The sequence below is a fragment of the Aotus nancymaae genome, unplaced genomic scaffold, assembly GCF_030222135.1.
Source record: "Aotus nancymaae isolate 86718 unplaced genomic scaffold, 86718_ANA_hifiasm-v0.15.2.pri h1tg000030l, whole genome shotgun sequence".
NCBI lineage: Eukaryota > Metazoa > Chordata > Mammalia > Primates > Aotidae > Aotus > Aotus nancymaae.
The window spans coordinates 30710517-30729314 of NW_026988443.1; the positions used below are offsets into that span (position 1 = coordinate 30710517).

General features: G+C 37.3%; 1 protein-coding gene across 1 annotated transcript in view; it reads left to right on the plus strand.

Annotated features, from left to right (window-relative positions):
• The window catches only part of CNTNAP4 (contactin associated protein family member 4), a 283179-nt gene that overhangs the window by 19840 nt on the left and 244541 nt on the right, over window positions 1-18798 (plus strand). The gene's annotated exons all lie outside the window — the stretch shown is intronic.

The following is an 18798-nucleotide window of genomic DNA, read 5'->3' on the forward strand; positions in this document are numbered from 1 at the left end:
TTAGGAGATTTAAAAATCCATGTCAGGAAACATTTGAGGCTTCCAGTTGCTCTCTGTGGGCAACTGTTACATTTTTAAAATATGCCCCTGGACATATCCAGTCATGAAGAAAAACCCAGAAGATTTTCACTCAACAAAGTTGTAAAGGAGTAACCTTTACTAATTTATAAGGGAACTCAAAAGACTTAAAAAACATAAGAGGGAAATCTCTTTTCCAAAAAGCGTTTTTAGCGCTTTGAAGATCAGAATGGCAAGTACAACAAAAGCAACAACTGGTCTTTAGAAAGCTATTTTAATTGATGACATTATTTAGCTAACTCTTCTGGGCCATTTAGATCTCATCATTTGTAAAACACTATTATTCAATTTCATTTTGCCTAAAACCAGCAAACATATATTCAAAATCCTATTGGCTAGGAATTTGGATCCTACCGATATAAATTCCCGCATCACAAAGTACTTGAGGTGCTGAAGGAACTAAAATAAAATATAATTATTTATATTTTTTATTCAATCATAATGATGTATTTAATTTATGATGTTGCAGCCCTAAAGAATTAAAAGGAGCTGTTTTTTTCAAATGTGCATACTCTGAGTTGTGTTACAGTGAAAAATTAAATTCTTAGTACTGAAGAATAAGATAATTTTATTTGATTTACTTGACTTTGCGTGATTATAATCTATCACTGAAATTTCCCCTGGGCTCATTGAAATATATGTTCTCAAGCTACGATATAATCTGTTATCTTTTAAATTTATCAACATTTATTATGCAAAAAGAAGCCCAGAAGTTTATGATAGATAGATACACAGTCTTTCACTTGGCTACTGGTTACGTGCAAATCCTTCAGCATGCTGTTTTCAGAATACTTTATCCAAGAACTTCAGATAACTTGCTCTTTTTAACTTTGTTTGGAATCTGCAAGATTAAAAAAATTTCTGTTAAAAACTTTTATTTTTTCATTATTCGTACAATAAGACCTGATAAACCAGATACTAAACTAGAATCAGAAACAGTCTCTGCTTCTCTGTTTCCTCATCTGCTCTTTATGTCAAACATCTTATCTTTTTCTGATCACCCATAATCAGAAACCCGAAGAGACACTTATGTTTTTCTGCTGTCCTCACCCATCTCTTCGCATAGTCACAAATCACTGGGACTGCTTTGTTAGTGTCTCGACATCTTCCCTATCCCTTTTGTTCTATTGCCACAGCCTTTCAAACTACACATCTGAGCACAAATTTTTAATGTTTTATTTTAATTACTGTGCAAGAGTCTCGCACAGGGTGCCATAAAGACAAGGAGGACACTTATGTCCGATGAGGTCAGCCAGTAGGTCTTCATCTGGAGGCCATTCCAAGCTGATACTCTCAGTGAACCCGAATAGAACTGTGTGTTTAATCAAAATGTAATAGTCACGTTTAATTAAAATGTAATAATCAAAATGTAATTGTCCTGGAGCAGCCACATGAAGGGTTGATTGGGTGGGAGAAAGTAGAATTGAAGATGAGTTTAGAATGAACACTCTAGGTTTCATGAATGGCATTTAGATTCTTTGGATTACCCCATTCACGTGTGTGTGCACATGTGTGTGCATGTATGTGTGCATGTGTGTGAGGTAGGAGGGCTGTGCTGAGAAGCAGCCAGAGCCTCAGTTCCAAGGTCCACCCAAGTGGAAGAATTCATTAGAATCTGAAATTAAAGCAGAAAGCCAACAAGTGGAGTGAACATACCCTAAAAGTAATGGGGAGGCGGCAGTCATATAGAGCTCTCCAAGGGCTCAGTCGCCTGCAGGAATGCTGGTCAAAGGGACTGCAGATCCTCTCCCAAACCACAGTCTTATCAATGGGCACATTTCCTGAGACCTTCAGTTTCTTTTTTTTTTTTTAAGCCATGGAGTGGAGTAAAACTATATGTGGGTAGTAGACATTTAATACCAATAGTGAGTTGGGTAGAGGCAGGTGGGGCAGAAATGATGTTAAGTGTGGTATGTAGTAGATCAAATTCTCTTTACTGATAGTGACTTGATGTTCTCTAGAACCTGGTAGGGACCTCTAACTTCATTCATTACAATGTCTTATCTTCAAGAAGGTAAGGCAACTTTTTGTAGGTGACATCTGGAGTATCACTGATGCATTTTTAAAGGAATCTCATTTTTAAAGAGAAAATGTTCCATTGTTGTTTATAAGCAGGAACCTTGCTTATCCCACATCATGTCCACATAGGACAATGTCCTCAAATACTTGCTGAAATAACTAGTTCACCCAATAATATGGGAAAGCTGTGCTGTTGGACACAGGGAGGGGAACATCACACACTGGGGCCTGTCGGGGGGTGGGGGGCTAGGGAAGGAATAGCATTAGAAGAAAAACTAAAGTAGATGGCAGTTGATAGGTGCAGGAAACCACCATGGAACGTGTATACCAATATAACAAACTTGCATGTTCTGCACATGTATCCCAGAACTTAAAGTATAATAAAAAATTAATTAAAGGCAAAGATGTTGAATGGCAAATCAATAAGCCCAAAGTCACCAGCAAGAAATTACAATTATCTGACCTTCAATTTCTCATGTAGAAAATAAAGATAATACCTTTGTCACAAGGTTGTAGTAAAGATGTAACATGGCTGAGATACAGCATGCAATACACATAACCATTGTTAACATTTTTCTCTTGAGGGCTCCAGTTAAAACACTGGCACATTGGCAAGCATCGGTTTATTCTATTCATGTCTTCATTGCTAAACCTGAAATCGATTTGCAGTACATTAGACACTATGACATACGTCAGGGAAGTACCTGGGTGTTAAGGAAGGGGTATCTTTTATAAAAGAGTGCCTAGGGGTGAACAAGTAAATACTTGGTCAATTCAATAGTATTTTATAGGAACTAACATGGAAATTATAACTCACAGTCATGCAAACAAAGAACAACTATACCATAGTCTTTCTAATTCCAGGAGATTGTGGGTTAGAGTAGTGTATAAAAAATTAACACAAAAAAGAGCATTTTTGAATGAGACTGTTGATCTTTGTCTTTTACTATGACAGTGATCAGTTTTTAAACAGCTGTCTTGAAAAACAAAATGACAAATGGTGGCTACTTGTAATACTGTCATCACATTAACAGCTCCAAGGGTTATTTTCAACTAATGATTTTAAGTTCTAAAATCCAAAAACAAAAATTCAAACATTATTTTTTTTAATTGTGTTTGAGGTCAAAAGTGGTTCATGGTGGGATATGCAAAAGAATTGAATTGAAACAGGTGCTTACTATTTTAAAATAATTTATGATCTAAGTCAAGGTATAGTACATAACATCTAAGATAATTTTAACAATTAATATAATGGTATTTGCAAACAACATGTGAACTCATGTATACTGAAAGACCTGGAAGCACATGAGTTACCAGTATGTGGTTTAGTAATGAAGAGATGTTATCAGGACTTTGGGAGGGTTACAATTTTTATTGGCCTGGTCCAGCTCTGTTCCGCTGGCATGCAGTAAATCAATCACTGTGACAAAGGTTTTGCAAAAGAGAAAAGATTTATTGGCAAGGTCTCCAAGTGAGGAGGTAGGAGAACAGCTTTCAAATCCGCCTTCCTGAAGATAAGGCTTAGGGATGTTTATGGGTTAAGGAAGTGGCATGATTTAAGGCATGGGGAAGGTGATTGGCAGTGGGGAAAAAGGAGGTGACAGGTTTGTTTTGCACAGGAACAGTCAGAGTTCATGGCATTTCACAAGACATATGTACAGAAAATGGTGGTGTTAGCATGATCTGAGGGTGGAGTTTTGGCTCTCTTACATCAAAAAGCCACCTCTCGGGCACTTGACCGGGCCCAGTTGAAAGGCCAGTGGTCGCCACTGAGTTAAACTGAACAGCAGGGAGCCCAAGCGACCATTACCATGGTGATCTAGGAATACTGTAAAGCAGCCAGGGAAGGTTAAATTTCAGCTTCAGTGGTGAGGCCTTCAGCTACTATGGCCTTCAGCTTCATAGAAAAAGGAAAAACAAAAAGTGACAAAAAGGAAGCAGGGCAAGCAGATCTGATAAAATTAACCCCTCACTTCACAGTAGTTTTGAAAAGAGATGAAGGACCTAGAAATATTAAGGATTAATAAGGTAAGTTCCACTCGTGCTTCTTATCTCTTTGACTTTTTTTTTTTTTTTTTTGAGACGGAGTCTCGCTGTCTTGCCCAGGCTGGCATGCAGTGGCACGATCACGGCTCACTGCAACCTCTGCCTCCTAGGTTCAAGCAATTCTCCTGCCTTATCCTCCTGAGTAACTGGGATTACAGGCGAGAACCATAGCACCCAGCTAATTTTTTTTTTGTACTTTTAGTAGAGATGGGGTTTTGCCATGTTGGCCAGGATGGTCTTGATTTCTTGACCTTCTTGACCTCATGATCTGCCCCACTCAGCCTCCCGAAGTGCTGGGATTATAGGCATGAGCCACTGTGCCCGGCCACCTCTTTGACTTTTTGTGTCTCTGACCTGTAAGACCTTTTGAAAGTGTCTCCTGATTAGGTCAGCCACTCAGTATAATACCCCTTTTAGGCAACTAAATTAAGGACCTTGATTAATTAATTACCTCTGCAAGATTAGTTTTGCTATATAACATAACATAAGCACAGGACTGATATCCCATCACATTAACAAATTCTGCCTGAACTCAAGGAGAGGGGAGGAGATTATACTAGGCCTATCTAAAGGACTAAAACCTTGGAGACCGTTTTAGAATTCTGTCCACTGAGGGAATCATACACCTGACCATCTCTCTAGCAGGGAGGGCTCTGTGTCATGATGCTGCATGTGTTTAGGGAGATCAGGAGCTGGGAACATTTGAGTATCCTTGTTATAATGATGGGTACCAGGTAGGGGGTGTAGCCTTGTTGGAAAGGTAAATATTCCAGAGCTCAGAACAGATATCAGTTCTTCTGCATTGAGCCAATGCACACCTACTCTGCCAGCTTTTAGCTAAGTTTCCAAAATAATGGAAATGAACCTCTGAGACCAGCCAAGCTTGTTCCTTGCTTGATTATGAAATCAAACACAATAATCTTAGCTAATGAAATGGAAATATCCTCTATCTAATCTCATGTTATTGCTCAGAGAAGCTTATTGTTTCTAGTTGGCTTGATTTTTTTTCCCTTAGTGAGAAATAGCTATTTATTAAACTAGCTTTATGGACTCCCATATTAAAATGCATTTATCTGCAGGAAAATTTCTTGTCACTAGGAAACATTTCAGCCTTCATCTTTAAGTGTGATACTTTGAGATACAAATAACAACTCTTAAAATAATTTAGTAATAAAATGGAGCATTTGTTCAGTGAGGTTGAAATATCATCTAATATGACTAGAATAAGAATTGAATTGAGGCTTACTCAATTTTCCCTCCAGGAATCAAAGTCGAAACCATGGCAATTTCAGGTTGAAAATATCAGTAATGGAAGTAGCACATACTTAGGAGGACATTGTTGCTGTAACTTCATAGACATGAGGTTTAGTCAGCACAGTGTGAATTTCTAACTACATAATCAAAGCTGTCCAAATAAAGATGTCCATGTTCTCTGAATTTTTTTCTATGTTTCTAAATAAGTTGTGGCTGTGTGATTTCTGCATCATGTGAAATTTAAAATTCTGTTTTTCTGGAGAAAATGAAACAAATGACTCTGAAGCTCAAGAGATGTGAAGAAAACTATGACCTTTTGGAACATTAAACATTATTTCATAATGGGAAAACAATGCATCGTAAGGACAATTTTACGTCTTTTTAGGTAATTCTGTAAACCTCCCCCCCCTTTTTTGTTAGAGAGAAGGATAACCATGTGGTTAGGAATGTTGAATGCTGACCTCTCTCTCCTTCTTAAGAAATAATTCTTACAAGATTTTATAACAGATATCTAGACAACTTTTATTCAGTTCCAACTTTGGAATTTATAATAAACACTTAAAGCAGCAATCATAAAGACTTACATAGTACTTTTTATACACCAGGTACTGGGTACTCTTTATCTGCTGACTCATTTAATTTCAGAAGTCCCTGTTTTATTTAGTATGTACCATCATTATCCCCATTTAGAGATAGGAAAGGCAATTTAAATAAAATGCCTAAGATCACGTAGGACTTAGCAGAGGCAGAATTTGAACTCACAAAAGGTGGTTTCAGGAGCTACACTTGTAATCACTACGCTACGCAATATTCTGGCTTCAGTGCAAGGTGACAGGTAACATGGTACTGATCTTCCAGTTACTTTCATCTCAGCAAGCAGAGACCCAGACCACCATAGAAGTGCCATAACAGAAGCCTGTTCAAGTTAAGGAAGAATTTCCCAGTAGGAAAATTCTCCCGGTTGGATGGGAGGGTCGAGGGCTCTCGAGAGGTGTCAGAGAAAAGAGGGCACTGTGGCTGAGCCTGAGAAGAACATTTCTCAGCTTTGTGCACTGAAGGGAGGATTGGGATAATCCTCCAAGTGACTTTGGGAGGGATTCAGTTTTGTCTAATTCAAAATAAAATCATACATGTGGACCCCACTGTTATATGGCTCAGTCAAAATATGAGGTCTCATCACTAAAGCATATATGTGTCTATATCAGCCTTCAAAACTGCTTTTGACCAATCAGTGGGCAATATTTTGAGGCACAAAATCTGAAAAAATTGTTTGGTTCTGCAATTACAGTTTGGCAACAGTGATAGGCAGAAATGTGGTCCCCCAAGGACGTCCATATCTTAATACCTAAAATCATACACTTTGTAACCTTTAAGATAGACGTTTTTACTCAACCTAATTTCTTGGGAATTCATCCAAGTTGTGTTGTGTATCAGTAGTCTGTTCATTTTTACTGCTGGGTAGTATTTAGTGATATGTATGTGGTAGTTTGTGTAATCACTCACCTGTTGAAATGAGTATGGACTGCTATGAACATTTGTGTATAGGTTTTTGTGTGAACATAAGTTTTTAATTTGTTTTTAATAAATGCCTAAGTGCAATTGCTGGGTCATATGGAAATTGTACATTTAGTTTTATAAGAAATTGCTAAATTGTTTTCCTCTAAATTTGAGAATTGATTTTCATGTATTTAAGAAAAGTGATCATATAGTTATTTCAATTTTCTCTATGTCTGTGACAATTTCCTAGTTTAATTCTCATTTTATATACTTATACTTTCACCATAAGAATAGGTAGTGGGTTTTTTGGTTATAATTTTTTATCTTTTTTGTTTTGAAGAACGAGATCTTAGATTAATTGATTTTGTTGTTATAGTGTTTTCTAATTGATTAGCTGCCATTTTTTACTAATTCCTCCTGTTGCTTTCCCGATGTTTATTTCATTGTTTTTTTTTTTTTTCTAAATTGAGTGCTAAGTTATTTATTTTCATTCCATATCTAAGGCTTTTGAGTTTAAGGCTCTAAATTCTTCATCCTTAATTTAGCATTATTACTGAGAACTGGGGCCGACCTGACAATGGGAAGTAGGTTTACTTGGCTTATCAGTGGGGAAGGAACTGAGGGTGTCCAGAGCCTGGCAGTCCAGCAAGATCCACCATTCTTTTTTTTGTTTGTTTGTTTTAATTCAACTTTTATTTAAATACAGGGGGTACAGGTATAGGTTTGCTACGTGGGTATATTGCACCCAGGTAGTCAGCGTAGCACCCAACAGGTAGTTTTTCAACCCATGGTCCCCTCCCTTCCAACCCACTCAAGTAGTCTGCAGTGTCAATTGTTCCCATGTTTATGTCCATGTGTGCTCAATGTTTGGCTCCCACTTATAAGTGAGAGTGTGTGATAATTGGTTTTCTCTTCCTGCATTAATTTACTTAAGGTTATGACTTCCAGCTTCATCTGTGTTGCTGTGAAGGACACGATTTTATTATTTTTATGGCTGCATATTATTCCATGGTGTATATGTATCACAGTTTCTTTATCTAGTCCACCATTGGTGGGTACCTCTTTGCTATTGTGAATAGAGTGGTGATGAATATATGAGTGTGTGTGTCTTTTTGTTATAAAGGTCTATTCTCCTTTGCGTATATACACAGTAATGAGATGGCTGGATCAAATAGTAGCTGTGTTTTAAGTTCTTTGAGAAATATCTAAACTGCTTCCCACAGTGGCTGAACCCATCCTTCTTAACAAGGTTATAGACTTTCATTTTGAAGCAATTACTTGGCTTTGCTCTTTTGCTGAGGATCTGTCTTTTCTCATTGTTTTCCACTGTGTATCGACAGTGGGCCCTTAACGTCCACTGTCAAATATACCCTTTCCTGACCCCCCAGTCTCTACAAGAACAAACCAAATTCCCAAGTTAATGCAATAAAACATGATGGGCTCCTACATTCTAAAACCGTGAATATTTAATTGGACTGGTTATAGAAAGTAAAATGTTGAGAGCATAAAGTGAGAAATCTAAGTGGTTCTCAAGTCAAAGGATTTGAACATGAGATGTCAGAGGTAGGAGTCAAGATTATTTGCCTACCTCCAGTGGCAGGTACAGTACTTGATACGAAGATTTTGTTTCCTCAATTCTAAATGAATTTATCACACTACTAGTTTTCAAGGTGGTGCTTTAAAGACAAGCATATGAAAAATCTGTGATGAGAACACACTTTTCTTTGCCTAATGGTATTGGGAGATAAAAGAAGAAAGGGGATGGATTATTTTGAGTACCTACTCTGTACTTTTAGAATGTTCTGTATGGTGTACCGTGAAGTTCTGCAGTTCTGTTGTGAAGGGGCTATTTTTATCTGCACTTTATAGGTAGAGGTACATCAAGTTGAAGCAGTATGTATCAGACCCTGGGAGGTACCAGAGCAAAAAGCTGAGGACTGGCCTCTGTGGATCCAGAGCCCATGTTTTCACAATGCTTAAACAGATCACTAACAAAGAGACAAATGTTTGATTACAGTAGATGGTTAAGCACACAATCAGAGCCTATCAATAACAAAAATACTTCATTTAATAATACAAAAAGCATGAGCAAAATTGAAGATGAACATAAAATCAGAAAAAGCGTCTAAGACAAATATGTTTTGCCAACAATGTATATAATATTGTAATTAATTTAAATTATATTTCTAAGTGGAAAAACAGAGGATAATGACAGACAGTTTGCAGGTATTGAGAATGGATAACAACATATGGAAAACATTGTTTGACAGCATTAATCAAAGAAACGATATGAATACACAAGTTACAATTTGTTCACCTAGTAAATCAGCAAACCTAGCTGAGGTGTGTGTGATGAAATCAAGACTAAATTGATATTATCATGGTGGGAAAAATGGAAATATGTTTCAGCATCTTTTGATATATTTTAAAAATTAACTTTTGATTTTCTAGTTCTCCTGAGTATCTATTTTAAATGCATATAAATATATACCAAACTCCAGAAACGCTTGCCCCATAAAGATATTCTTTTCACTATTCCTGATAACAAATTAGGTGACATGGTATCACATATGGCCAAATTATCTGTCAATAAAAGTCAGTAACGTGTACAGATTTCTTGATCGCTGATGCTCTCTTTACTTTTTAAAAAAATTATTATTTCTTCTACTCCTTCACCTTTGATTGGTTTTGTTTGGTGAATCTGTAGGTCTTTTTGTCCTAATATCTGGACTTTAAATATTTACTATTAAACCTCTAAAATCAATCAGCCTCTGGCTGTTCTATCATTAAAAGTTAACTGCCTTCCCGTTAATCTATTAATTTGAAGATTAATTGGAAAAGCTATTCAAACTAAGGCTATAACTTGAAGCATGTAAGCCAGTGTTTGCCTCTAAATGAAAGCTTAGCTCAATAACATCACAGAGTATTAACAATTATGTATATAATCTACTTATGGCTCCAATAGGAGAAAATACATAGAAATTTATAGGCTGCTGTCTAAATGAATTACTTGACAACTAGAAAATTATCCCTGTCTTTAGTTTGGCTCTAGGAAAACATACTGATAAATAGTTACTTGTTTTAAATTGCAGCAACATGTTATTTTGCAGCAACATGTTATCTTTTTAAGATTTAACCCACTGACTGACAGAATTAGAAGCTCATGTTTGTGTTATCTCAAATATCTAAAATCTGAATTCTCAAGTAAATGTTAATTTTCATGTCAATGTCAAATTAATACTTAAAGAAGCTAAAGAACTGCATAGTAGTCCATACTCACAGTATTCAATTGGGTTGAAATATTATTTTAGGTAATGAGAGGATGAGAGATGAAGCCAGGATTGGATCATATTTTGTCACCTATGTTTAGAAAAATAATATTTTATTCAATCCTGGGTGTATTGTCAGTTTTCCCTAAATTTATTCTTTTTCTCATCATAATGTGACAGTGCAGCAATTCCTCCACACATAGTCAGGTGCCATGGCGACCACACAGGGAAAGAGCGGTGGGGTGTGACACCAGGAAAGTTCCTTCAGTCTTTTGGGCTGTGTTTCTTCACAGTCCTGGGAAACAGTATGGAAAGCAAAGGGATATTATGAAAGGAACAACACTCTCCACTGCATAGAAGTTAATTTGCAACTCTATATTAGTGGTTTATAAACAAGCATGGTTCTGGCTGTGGGACACAATCACAGGAAGTTTTACATTCTCCCCAAGGTGGTGCTACCAGGCAGGTAGGATGAATCACTGAAGGTGTACACTCCAGAGATACGACAAAACTGCAACCTGGAGCTCATCCATAGAATTTTATTTTTATTTTAAATTTTATTTTAGAGTTGGGGTCTTGCTCTGTTGTCCAGGCTGGCATGCAGTGGTGTTATCATAACTCAGGGCAGCCTCAAACTCCTGGGCTCCAGAGATCCTCCTGCCTCAGCTGCCCAAGTAGCTGACATGCCAGGCTATTTTTTTGTTTGTTTTGGTAGAGGTGGGTTTTGACATCTTAGGCTGATATTGAACTCCTGGCCTCAAGGGATCTTCCCATCTTGGCCCTGAAAGTGCTGGGATTACAAGCATGAGCTACCACACCTGACCTAGAATACTTTTTTTTTTTTTACGAGGAGGATACTGCTGCTTTTTAAACATACTTGTGTCTTCTCTGTGCTTAAGATGGACTTCGGTGGCTCTTTTTGGGTGCTGAGTGTAGACTGGACTGCTGCAGCTGTGGGGATGAGATGGCAGAGCTGGTATAGAGATAAATGATGCCCAACCAAAGGAAATCGAGCAGAGGCTGTTTCTTTAGAGTTTGTTGCAGCAAGGTAGTTGGCCACCACCATTTAAGTTTGGTAGAGACTGAAAGGCAGGCAGAGGAGAGGAAAGATTTACAGTAGAGTAAAGGGGCAGGCTCAGGTATGCTCTGTTTGGAGGCCTTGGCTAGGGGAAGCTGTGGGAAGGCTGACCAGAAGTGGGGCATCCTATGTGATTAGTTAGAGGTATACACTTGGCTTTCTCTATACTAAGTAAAAGTTTCTGAATATCTCCTAACGTAGTCAGCCAGTTCTAAATAGGAAACGAGGGCTAAAATGAGGGAAGCTGTAAGTTATTAAGTCTTGGCTATTTGGGGTTGATATGATTTGGCTGTGCTCCCATTCAATCTCAGCTTGAATTGTATCTCCCAGAATTCTCATGTGTTATGGGAGGGACCCAGGTGGAGGTAATTGAATCATGGGGCAGTCTGTTCCGTGCTATTCTCGTGATAATGAATAAATCTCGTAAGATCTGATGGGTTTATCAGGGGTTTCCGCTGTTGCTTCATTCCTCCTTTTCTCTTGCTGCTGCCATGATTCTGAGGCCTCCCCAGCCACAGGGAACTGTAAGTCCAAATTAAACCTCTTTTCCTTCCCAGTCTCAGGTATGCCTTTATCATCAACATGAAAATGGACTAATTCAGGGGCCAACTGCTGTGGGAGGTATTATTTGGCTTCTTAGACTCCTTGCTTCAGACAGAAGTCTGGCTTCCTGGCCTGGTTCCTGTAGATAGTAAGTTGGCTTCCTGGACTGGTTGCTACAGGTTCTATTTTTGCATGTAGACTGGCCATTTTCTATTTATGTATTCTGTCTCTCATTGGGCAGGAAATAGAGGTACAAATTAATCAAACTCTGTGTTCAATGATCTCATCTGTAAGAGTATCATTAATATATCAACAAGGAGGGGTAAATATTAGTTACTATTTGTGGCAGGAGTATAACTTCCTAGCACAGAGTGCTTTCTAAATGTGTCTTAGTTATTATTAGTTCTGTAAGAATAACTACAATAATATCAGGTACTGGGTTGTGTATCATGCCAGGGTGAGGAAACAAGAGTCCACCTGGAATCCTGAAACAAATCTGAAATTTGTAGCAGTAGCTCAGACTGGGTTTATGGTTAGAGAATAATTATCATTGTCAAAATTTCTGAATGAAATCTTGCCTTATAAGTAATTTTTGATATATCCAAACATAATTGCAAAGTTTCTTAAATATGCTGATGATTGTCAATTTTAACCAGAGGGAAATGTTAATAATATAGATTGGAATAAAATATTTCTTTCAAGAAAATAGATTTCTTGAAGGGAAGGCCATTCCTTAATCCTCAATCTGTCAATGGACTATTTGGAGTAGGTCTAAATAAACTGTTTTCTGATAGAAAGGAGACTCCAATCCTTCCAAAGCTTCCTGTCAAAGGTCCCACCCCTGCCTCTGCTGTATGAGGATTTTTGATGATTTAAATAATGTTTGCTACTTGCTCTATCTATTTTAGTCTAGTCTATTCTCCAGTGCACATTTTTATGGGAAATATGATTCATTAGCAGGCATGCAACTGATTTTGGCATGTCTTCCAAATAACAGTGAAGATGACTACTCAGTGGCAACTAAGCTGAATACTGGTTAAAATGAACTCTTTTTTTTTTTAGGTAAAGAATTAGGTAAATTTGTTTAATTTATCTAATTTTATTATTTAATAATTATTTAGTTATTGTGCTCCCTTTTCCTCAAGTGTCCCTAGAGTTAATAATATCAGATATTATAAGGTATTTGTCAGGATCAAATGAGTTAATGAATGTAGAGCACTGAGAACCATAACACCTAATAATATATACCTATTATCTTAGTGCAGGTAGTATTACACACAGATTACGAAAATTGAATTACTTTTATTAAAAACTGAACAGCTTTTATTTGCTTATGAGAATTATGTATTAAAGCCCTTTGTAAAATAAAATAAAATTTTATTAATCAAGCTTAAGACCTTGCATCAGTAAAGATGCAAGCTATATTGAAGGAGAGCGTTGAGTTTTTCTGTATGTACAATTTGTCAGAGATCTAATTTACCATTGACTTGTTAATAACAATGGTAAGTTTTTCTCTCATGTAAAGAGTAAATGGTGACTTTTCTGAGGTATTGAACTGACAGCCATAGATCTGTGTGTATATGGTGCATGTGTATGAAAATGACTCAGTGCACTTTTTTCAAATGTGAATATTCTAACAGAATTCATTAAAACATGTTGTAGATGGAATTAGTGTATATATGTTTTTTAACAAAAAGACTAAAGCTGTAGTTTTACCATTTCCAACTGATACCAAGGTTAATGTGGAAATCCTAATGTGACTGAGAAAAGTCAAATAAAATGTAATACAATTTTAGACAAGCATGGCATAATGAGAGTGATGTCCATTTCTTCTTTAACTGAAGAAAACAACGATAAACTCAACATAGCTGCATTTTTAATTGTACAAACTTCCATGAAATGTTTGGTTACTCTATTACTAAATTTCACTAGTGAATGGAGACTTCCAAGGTCTCCAGTGACCTTTCTTACCAAGAATCTTACCTGTGGCTCAGCAGCAAAGGGACGAGGATAATATGATAATGTGATATAGCATTTAATTTTTAAAAAATACAATTATGTTTTAAGCTGAAATATCTAAAATGTTATTTCTGATTTGAAAAGTCCCCTACTTAAATGCCTATATACTTATGTGCACTGAATGATCTTTATCTGCAAATAAACATTAGCTGTAAATTAGAGCTAATCATTGCAGTTTGAGGGGCAGCTGTTGAGTTCTAGCTGAGATTACCCCAGGAAAAGACCAGTTTCCTTAGTTGCTTTACCAGGTTCTAGAATAGTGTTTCTCAATGTTTGCACTACTGATATTTGAGACCAGACCATTCTTTGTGGTGGAAGGCTGCCCTGTGCTTTGTCAAATGTTTAACAGCATCCTTGGATTCAACTCAGTAGATTCCAGAAGTATCCTCTCTTAGTTGTGATGATAAAAGTATCTTCAGATATTGCTAATGTTTTCTGGAAGTGGGGAGCAGTGGGGCAAAATTATCTCTGGTTGGGAACCTCTGAGCTGGAATGTGGTCCTTAGCTTTGCAAGTCTAGATCCTGTGTTTTATTGGAGAAGTCAGAGAAAACTGGTTTTCTGGAATTAAGCTCAGGACCCTAATGCTTAATCCAGAATTCCAATTTTTTAATATCTAGAGAAAAATAGCATGTTTACTCCAGACTGATTATTACTGTTTGAGCTTCCTCTCCTTTGTTGTCAAGACTATTGAAGATCAAATGGGATATAAACTAATAGCATGGTAAACCTGGAACTGGAGTACACAACTCCTTGAGAGAATTTATTAATGCCATCATGGTGTCTGATAAAATTCCTATACTTCAAACCTAAAGAAATAGTAATTATAGTCATGGTGTTCTTACATAGCATCTTCTGGACCCCAACTCTCGTTGTAAATATCATGGTTCTACCACAATGAGAGGAGCAAATTAATCAAACTCTGTGTTCAATGATCTCATCTGTAAGAGAATAACATTAATATATCAACAAGGAGGGGTAAAGATTAATTACTATGTGTGGCAGGATTATACCTTCCTAGCACAGAGTGCTCTCTAAATGTATTTTAGTTATTATTAGTTCTAGAAGAATACCTACAATGTATCATTGTTAAATAAACATACAACAGATTGTAGGGGCAAGTATATGCTCATGGTAAAGAATAATAATGCCATGTAACCACAAAGGCCAACAACCAAAACTTCACCAAATATCACAAGCCCCCTGTGTGTCCTTCTGTTTTCCATATTACATGTCTTTCTTTCCACAAATGGAAAAAGTACCCCTTCTTTTGTTTTAATTCCACTCTTTTAAAGCTAAAAGTAGAACAATATTGATTCTTAATTTATAGTTGTCAAAAACAAATGAACAATAAATATATACTCTCTAGAGTGATTGCAACTGAGAGGCACTATATCCAAAACATTGATCTGAATCGACATAATTGATTGTGAATTGCCATTAAACACCCTTTTCACCATACTTACACCTGTATGCTGAAAATGATTTTAAAAATCATTAGTTCTAGTAAACACACACCCACATGTGTGCCCTCCTTCTAAATATGTAATGCACTCACTTGTGTGTGCGAAGATACACACCACAGTTTCCACAGCATACTAAAACATTTTTGTTGTTGCTTGTCATTGGGCATAATCAGAATTTCCTTCCCCACTCCATGTGTTGTGCTTTTATGTCTACCCTCCTTATTCTTGAATTACAACTGGATTGGCTGGCGTTAGTACTTAAGCTAGTCAATAGACATGCAGGAAATGTCTGTCTGTCCTAATGGCGAAAGAATTTAAGGTGTAGAATAAGAAAAAGTAGATTTTGAATGAAAATGAGACAATTTTGAAAAGTAAAATGCTACCTCAGGCAGGTTCTTGGGAAAGGCATTCAAGAACAAATTAGGTTCAGGCAAAATAAACAATAAAATTTCAGGTGAATCTAGATAATTCTTTTATTTATTTTATTTAAATTAAATTGCCTGCTATTAAAACATTTGGGACAATAGCCCTGTATAATTTTAACTTATGGAATGTATATGTTAAAAACTAAATAGGAGAGAAATATCTTTCTGATTAGAGCAAAAATAGAAATAACTAAGTAGTAGAAAATAAAAGACAAATGCTTTAAAGATGACACTGAATGAAGAATTGGCTGAATAAATTAAACATGTATGGATTTCATGGTACACATGAGATTAATCTTACAGTTTCTCACTCTACTTTATCTTTTAATATTAGAAGCAATATATCTGATACACATAAAAGAGTAGGCAAATGATAAATATGTATGTACATTAATATCTATGAACATATTGATATATATGTAAATGTATGTGCATGTGTATGTTATATATTTTATATGAAACACTATAATTATAAACCTCTGTGACTATGCCTCTGTTACCGGGAAAGATTCTCCCCAAGGCCTGAAAGCTTGGAGGGTAACTCCTCCCTCCTCAGGCCGGGTCCCAAGGCGCAAGGCCAGTTGCGCTGGCGTGAGTCAGCAAGAGAGCCGAAGCCGGAAGAGGGCTGGCCGGGAGATGGAGAGAGGCTGTCCGGGTACCACGTAGCAGTAACATCAGACTGGGACACATCCCGTTTACAGGAGACTATAAAACCCCTGCCTTGCCTTCATTTGGGGCTGATGCCATTTTAGGCCTCAGCCCCTCTGCACCCTGGAGCTCATTAAGCCTGTAATCCCAGCACTTTGGGAGGCCGAGGCGGGTGGATCACGAGGTCAACAGGTCGAGACCATCCTGGTCAACATGGTGAAACCCCGTCTCTACTAAAAATACAAAAAATTAGCTGGGCATGGTGGCGCGTGCCTGTAATCCCAGCTACTCGGGAGGCTGAGGCAGGAGAATTGCCTGAACCCAGGAGGCGGAGGTTGCGGTGAGCCGAGATCGCGCCGTTGCACTCCAGCCTGGGTAACAAGAGCGAAACTCCGTCTCAAAAAAAAAAAAAAAAAAAAAAAAAAAAAAAAAAATTTAGCCAGGCATTGGGGCTTGCGCCTGTAGTCTCAGCTACTTGGGAGGCTGAGGCAGGAGAATCGCTTGAACCCGGGAGATGAAGGTTGCAGTGAGCAGAGATCGCGCCACTGCACTCCACCCTGGGTGACAGAGCGAGACTCTTTCTCAACCCCCCCACAACCCCCCAAAAAAACCAGCGTGTTGCTGCACACCATCTTGTGGTGTTTGTTAGCAGCGCTCTCGAGGTTCGAACGGATAACAGAGCCTTGCACTGGAAAGGGGTCCCAGTGCAGACCCCAAGAAAGGGTTCTTGGATCTTGCACAAGAAATAATACAGGGCGACTGCACAGTGCAAAGCAAAAGCAAGTTTATTAAGAAAGTAAAGTGGTGAAAGTACAGCTACTCCATAGACAGAGTGGGGCGGTCCTGAAGGTGAGAGGAGGAATGTGTCCACCCCAGGTGCAAATAAAAGATCATGGGGAAATGTGCTCTGCTACAAGGGTTTGTGATAAAGGTTGTATTTTCTTAATTACTATATTTTGCAAGAATCAATAATATCTTTAAAGCAAAGTTAGGAATGCTTTTGTTCCCAAGATATTGGGATATCAGGACACGCCCAGGTCTGGGTCTGTTTAGTTAACGTTATCAGTCTGTTCCATTAACGATAAACATCTAAAGACTAGAATACCTAACTTTCTGCAAATGCAGCCCAGCAAGTCCCAGCCTCATTTTCCCAGCCCTCACTCAAGATGGAGTCACTCTGATTCGAACACCTTTGACACTACCTACCCCAAAATTAGAGCGTTCCATCGTTAAAACTGTATACATTTTATGTTGATTCCGCTTTCCTCCCAGGGTAACCATGCTCCTGAATTTTATAATTTTCATTTCTTTTTTAAAATGTTTTTTTAAAAACTCATATATGTCCCTAAGCAACATACAGTATTACTTAGCTTTGCTTTTTAAGATTCTCAAAACTATCATCATTTTTCATTTAATTTTATAATTTGGTTTTGTTTTTCTAAGATCCAACTATTTTGTTTTGTGGTGGTGTTTGTTTTGCTGGTGTATGTTATCCTATTGTGAAAAGCACTCTGTTTTATTTCTCTCTTCTTTGGCCATTGGATAGTTGTGTTGTTAATAATTTTTTTTTGTTAGTGTGATGAGCAACTTTGCTAGAAATTGTACATGTCTCCCAGTGCTCAAATGCAGTCTCCTCTGTCTCAGTAGTTTTTTCTTTTCATGGGCACAAAATTACTAGTATTTGTATATCATCCTTGGGTAATAAGACAAAACTCCTTGAGACCACTGGTTCCTCATAGGAGGACCTACATATATGAAAGGAACTGGTGGAACATAGGGTATGGGAAAGTTCAAAGATACAACTAATGACAAGTTTTTTTTTTTTTTTTTTGAGACGGAGTTTCGCTCTTGTTACCCAGGGTGGAGTACAATGGCGCGATCTCGGCTCACTGCAACCTCTGCCTCTCTGATTAAGTGATTATTCTGCCACAGCCTCCTTAGAAGCTGAGACTACAGGCATGTGCCATCACGCCATGCTAATTTTTTATTTCTAGTAGAGATGGGGTTTCACCATGTTTGCCGGGCTAGTCTTGAACTCCCTACCTCAAGTGATCCGCTGGCCTTAGCCTCCCAAAGTGCTGAGAGTCTAGGCATGAGCCACTCCTCCAGGCTGTGCTGTGATGTCTGATCTTGCCTTGTGCCATTTTTGTTAATGTGTTTCATGATTTAAAGGTGGTTTTTGTTTTACTTTATTTTGTATTTTATTTTCCTTTATTTGGAATACTAATTGTATACTGGCTTATAGGTTTTGCAAGTCCTTTCTCAATTTTGTGATTTTTCTTTTTAATTTATTTACAGTGTCTTTTGGAAACCTTGAGTATTTAATTTTTATACAGTTAAATTTGGGAATCTTTTATGATGAGGTATAATCTTTTCTACCTTAAGATATTGTACTATTATGTAATTTTATGATTTTAAACATATTTTCATATTGTCTTGTCTCTAAGTTCTTTTTCTT